We start from the raw sequence: 5,734 nt of genomic DNA, 5'->3' as shown, positions 1-5,734 counted from the left end.
ATCAGAGTGAACTCCACCCTTCCACAGATAAATGTTCTAGCAGTGCCTCGCCCACTCACACAGGCACCCATGGGTTTTTCTCCACTCAAAGGTAGCAAGACTCCTTGGAGGGAAGCTGAATTCCACGGGCCTTCAATATCCCCTCGTCCAGAAGGAAAGGATGCTTCGGGCATGTTCAGAGCAGGGCTCAATAGGGGCACCCACTGGTAATCCTACCAAATTACATAGAATAATGATAATTGATAAGGATTATTAGGATCATGTTTAATTGGGTCAGGCTGAGTCTGTGAAAGGCCATGAGTTCCTAATAATGTCCAAAGGAGAAGAGCTGAGACAAAGTATATAAAAAAGGGAGATATAAAGGTGTAAAGTTGTAAATCAAAAAGGAGTTGGTAAAATGGGGATCGTTTAATTGTTAATTAATCCTAATAAGAAGGGGAGTCTTTTTTTAAATAAAGATTTTGTTTATTTATTTGAGAGAGACAGAGAAAGCGAGAGCATGAACGTGGGGGGGAGCGGAGTTGGAGAGTGGCAGGCAGAGGGAGAGGGAGAAGCAGAGTTCCCACTGAGCAGGGAGCCCCACGCAGCCAAATGACACCATGAAGCAAAGGACCAAGAGCAAACGCAGAGGGCGCCTGGGTGGCTCAGTCGTTAAGCGTCTGCCTTCGGCTCAGGTCATGATCCCAGGGTCCTGGGATCGAGCCCCACATCGGGCTCCCTGCTCGGCGGGAAGCCTGCTTCTCCCTCTCCTGCTCCCCCTGCTTGTGTTCCTGCTCTCGCTGTCTCTCTCTCTAGGTCAAATAAATAAATAAAATCTTTAAAAAAAAAAAAAAAAGAGCAAAGGCAGAGAGCAGGAGGAGCGAGCGGGCAGAAAGAGCCGAACGCTGGATGACGCCAAACCTTTGCAGATGTGTCTGCACTCCCGGTCCCATCCCTCCCGTCCTCTGCCATTCTTGGCCCGGCCCTGACCCTCGTGTTGGGGTCTCAGCTGGGTGTGATGCTGGACAATGCTCCCTCCTGCCTGATTAGTACCCGCGGTGTCCCTGGCTAGCCTGCAGATTCGTCAGTTCCCAGCAAGGCTGTCAGGAGGAGGAGGGGAGCCAGCCCCTGCCCACCTGCATGGCCCACACAGGACACGGAGCCCTCCCATCCCCACCGGCTCTGTCTATGCTCTCCAGAGGCAGCCGGACACGGATTCTCACCAAAGCATCTCCCTGCAAGCGACTGCATGCGTGCTCCTCGGACAGGGAGGAAAGGGGAACCTAAGACAGGATCAGGTCCACACTCCTCAGCCCGGCCCCCGCCCCGGGCTCCCTAAAGCTCCCGCTCCTATCTCCCTCACTGCTCCCGCCCGGCCTCCGTGTCGCCTTGGTCATCAAGGACCCCTCACTTCCCTGCTTCTTTTACTTTTTCTTTTTTAATTTGTATTTTATAGGCTCCACCCCCCACGTGGACCTTGAACACACTCAGGGCCCTGAGATCCAGAGTCACAGGCTCTACCTACTAAGCCAGCCCGGCGCCCCTCCTTGCTTCTGATCCCACCTCAGCCTCCAGGCCTTTGCTTGGCTGCTCCGTCCCCCCGGAATGCCTTTCCCCACCTCCCTCGCCTTGGACAAGTTTACCTGTGCTTAGAGGCCCAGCCCAACCCCTGCCTCCCCTGCCGGCTGCCCCCACTGACTCCCCGGGCTCCCCTTGAACGTGCACTGTCCTGACTGCAGTCCTCTGTGTGTTCTCCTCTGTTGGACTCTGAGCACTGGCGGGGGCCTGTCTATTCCCTCCCGCACCTCCCGTTCCAGGGCCTCCCGGGGTACCCGCTGCGCCTGCTCTCCAGCCCGCAGCCGGGCTCAGACCCGAGGGGGGACAGCACAGCACCCCCAGCTTCACTCACCCGTGAGCAATTCCCCTTGTTTTCTTGTCTGTCTTGATGAGAAGCTCGCGCTGGCCGAGAACAAGTCAGACTATGCCTCAGATTTCACATGAATTACCCTCCTGATTTAATGTGCTTTGGACAATTCTATCAGATTTGTAGGAGTTTCCATGTATTTCCTCATGTCTCCATACTCCAGCCATAATATTTTTTATATGAGGAGAAAGAGGAAGGGGAAATTGCAGGAAACATGGTCCTGGTACCTGAGCCTTGTGGGACTTTCCAAAGCCTCCCCTCCCCCAGGGTGGCCAGGCCAGGTGTGGATGTCTGGCCCAGCTCCTTCCACCCTCACCCAACTTTTGTATGCTAACGGCTGCCAGGAACTTTGGGGAGAAGGGTGGGGGTCATTTCCTTAGTGCACCACAGGCTCCTTTGAAGCTGTAAGAAAAGCTGGGTTTCTATGGATTGTAGCCAGCACCTGTTAAAGATGTCTTGAGAAGGAGGAGAAAAAGAGGAGGAGGAAGGGGGGGAGGAGGAGGAGGAAGGGGGGAGGAGGAGGAAGGGGGGAGGAGGAGGAGTAGAGAGGGGGAGGGGGAGAAGGAAAAATCAAAAGGCTTGTACAAAGTCAATCTATCAATCAATAAATCCCAACAGGACCTAAATGTAAGCTAGAAAGAAAAAGCTGCAAATATCCTGGAAAAAATATTTTTAAAAAATAATGTTGAGTTGGAGAAACTTTTTAAGCACGATGCAAATCCCAGACGCCATAAAAGGAAAGTTTCAGTTATCTGACCTCTTAAACATTAAAAATTGCAAAGGACACAGTGAACAAAGTCAGACTACAGTCAGAGACCAGGAGGCAGTACCCTCCGTACTTAGAGCAGATGAAAGCTGAGCACCCAGGAAACATGACAGAGCCTATGAATCAACATGAAAAGACTGAAGCCAAGTTCTTAAGAGATGTGAACAAAGAATCCCCAGGGAAGGGACTCACCCAGAGCCAGGCAATCCTTGGAGGGCGCAGGCAGGGCCGAAGGGAACACCAGGCCTTGCGATGCAGGTGTTTGGGGAGAAACGTGACTTCAACAATCCAAAGCCTTCTAGGTTTGCCTCTGCCAGAATAAACACACTGATCTAAGCTCACGCCCTTTTCGTTGTCCCCAGGAGTCTACAGTTTTGTGTTTTCAGATTCAAAGCCTGGACCACGCTACAGTGCGGCCCTTCTCCCCCTGCCCACGCCCCCACGGCCACGACCCTTCTACCCTTCTCTTCTTCCTGCTGCAGGCACACAGGCCTCTTCACTAGGAAGTGGGTGGAACGCAGGGCCCCAGCAAAGCCCAGACATGTCTCTGCTCTTTCTCCAGGTCACGGTCACGGTCTCTTCCTGTCAGGCCCTTAGTTTCCCTGCAGGACCTGGCACTGAGCAGACACTCAGACACACTGTGGGCAACACAAACCTGAGTCCTTGTATCTCAAAAGACAATGTGAGCCTTTGCATCTCAACAGAAACCCCTTGCTGGTCAGCCTGGCAGCCTCACCCTGGGGCACCCAGAGGCTCTGACTCACCTGCCCTCTTCCCCTGCTCTGCTTCCTCCCAATTTCCCCAGGGATGAGCACACCAACATCCGCCTTCCTTCTGGGGTAGCCTGCTCAGGTGCAGGCAGTCTGGAACCCGGGCTGGGCAGTGCCTCCCTCTCTTTCCACAGTGTTGGGGCACAGGGGGAGGGGGGAAGCAGTCAGACAAACCTGGGTTCAAATCCAGACTATGCCCCTGCTTAGCACGGGACCTGGGGCTGGAGCTTCGGGTTCACCCTCATCTATAAAATCGAGACAACACAGGATCCTTTCCTTAAAGAGCTGTTCGAGTAGATGGGCAGGGGCTCCCACCCTCCGAGCTTACCCAGAGATCTTCCTCTGAGCAGAAGCACATTCAGTGGGTCTTAGCTGTGAGGACCTGGCTACGGGTCTCTGCAGTAACTACACCTCAGGCCCAAATATGTCTGGGACGTGAGAGGGAAACTGAAAGTGTCCACTTCCAAGCAGCCTGCGGTGAAGCAACACACCCCGGCTGTTCCGAGCGTCCTACCCACCCTCGGCTGTCCTCACTCCCTCAAAGGACAACCCCACACCTGACCTTCCAGGTCCTTCTCTGATCAGTCCTTCCTGCCACTGACAGACTGTGGGACTCTCAGCAAAGGACTCCCCCTGCAGACCCCGTTTGGGCTTCTTCCCAGCCCCCTCTTCTCTGTCCCTCCCACCGCACTGCCCAGCATGTCTGCCTTAAATCCCCTGCTCGGGTCACCGTGCCCGTGTCTTCCCCCCACCCCTTTGGATCTAATCAGGTCTCTCTAGCCTTGTCCCTGATGTCAGGACAGCCCCAGGAGGCCCGCGCTTGGTGGCCCAGTGCTATTTGCAAGGATGCAGACGTTTGCGGGAGAGGGCTCAGGAAACACTGCTGTTTTCTACCCCGCTTGTTTCCGCTTGACGACAGATCTCTTTCTCGTTAAACGAGGACTTTTCTAGGAAGGCTAGAGTCAGGAAACAGCAAATGGAAACAGCCAGCGAGGCCTCCCTCCCGCGTGGGCCCCCGAGCAGAGCAGCCGCCGTGCACAGAGCTGAGTGTGCGCCAGGCGCCGTGCGGGCCCGTCCACGCTCCCGCGGCGGCTCTAGGAGACAGCGGCCCCCTGCACCGATAGAGACGCCGCGGGGAAAGGGTCCCACGGCTTCTGAGATGTGCAGCCACTGGACGGCTGTGCGCTTTGCCCCTGCGACCACGGAAGCCAACCTGACCCTTCCGTCCGGGCAAATGTCCCCGGGGCATCGAGGCTCCTCCCCCAGCTTGTGAGGGAGGGACAGAGTGATGGAATGATGACATAAGAATCGCCCCCATGGTTTGTGATGATCACCCTGTGGGTGGGCCGGGAGCTCGGGCTGAATTTGCAGATGGGGAAAGCCAGGTGAGGGGACAGGTGGTGGCTTTGGGAAGGAGCCAAAACCCAAGGCCACGTTGACATTGTGCCCTCTGACCCTTGAAGTACTGTTTTGTCCACCTCTCCTTCTTTGGTTACTTCTCGGTCATTTTTTCGGTAACCGTAACCTCCCTTCCTCCGGATTCTTCTCCCTTTCCCTAGCACGCCCTTGGGGGCGTGACACCCGATGAAACCTCTGTGAGCTGCAGAACGCGATGCGATGTCCGGAGGACCTGCGGCCCGATGGTCTCATGCCCGTGCAGAAATGGCCCCCGGACATCGACGGGCTCCAGGAACACGGCCCCGCGGTGGAGCGACCAGGCTGGGGCTGCAGACACGTCAGGTGAGGATTAGGCATCGTTGGACTGCAGGGACAAGTGCCGAGTCCACCCCACTGGGGGACGCTAAAGAGCCGGTGACTATAAAATACGGCTCCACTTGACCCCCAAGGATCCCAAGAAAAGTCACCCGGGATGACTACAGCTCCAGAGTCGGGGGTCTTGGCAAAATCTTTGGTCAATAAGCCATTTCAGCCCACTGGGAAGGCAACCCCACCTCAGTGGGAGAGTCAGCCTCACGTTGCTGAGGGACGAAGGAGTCTGGCAGACGCCTCAGCCTCATCAGGTGGAGGCTGGGAGAGTCAGCAGATGGGGGCACACAACCAGCACCCCCACCCAGTCTCTCCATCCCATGGGGACGCGGGCTTGGCTCACATGCTGGACCTTATGACTTGTGTTTCAGAGCAGGGACCCCACCTCCTGGGTCTCCCTTTGTCTAGGGACAGTGGGGGGTGGGGCTGGGAACCGGACATAGGATAGTGGAGACTTCTGAAGTCATCAGAGTGGCTGGCGGAGACAGACATCTAAGGGGATTGCATCCATGCTGACGGGGCCTGGTC

General features: G+C 55.8%; 1 long non-coding RNA gene across 1 annotated transcript; it reads right to left on the bottom strand.

Moving 5' to 3' along the window:
* Window positions 1-2,467: 2,467 nt before the first annotated feature.
* LOC112819192 (uncharacterized) lies at window positions 2,468-5,728 on the bottom strand. Its single transcript, XR_003206779.2, has 3 exons — window positions 3,768-5,728; window positions 3,614-3,684; window positions 2,468-2,979 (listed from the first exon to the last, which is right to left on the bottom strand). It is a non-coding gene; the product is annotated as an uncharacterized lncRNA (long non-coding RNA).
* Window positions 5,729-5,734: the final 6 nt, after the last annotated feature.

This window comes from Callorhinus ursinus, unplaced genomic scaffold, assembly GCF_003265705.2.
Source record: "Callorhinus ursinus isolate GAN/ISIS: 27379988/994484 unplaced genomic scaffold, GSC_fseal_2.0 scaffold3258, whole genome shotgun sequence".
Classification (NCBI taxonomy): Eukaryota; Metazoa; Chordata; class Mammalia; order Carnivora; family Otariidae; genus Callorhinus; species Callorhinus ursinus.
Note: the sequence above shows the minus strand (reverse complement) of the source record. Positions and strands in the feature narration are given on the sequence as shown.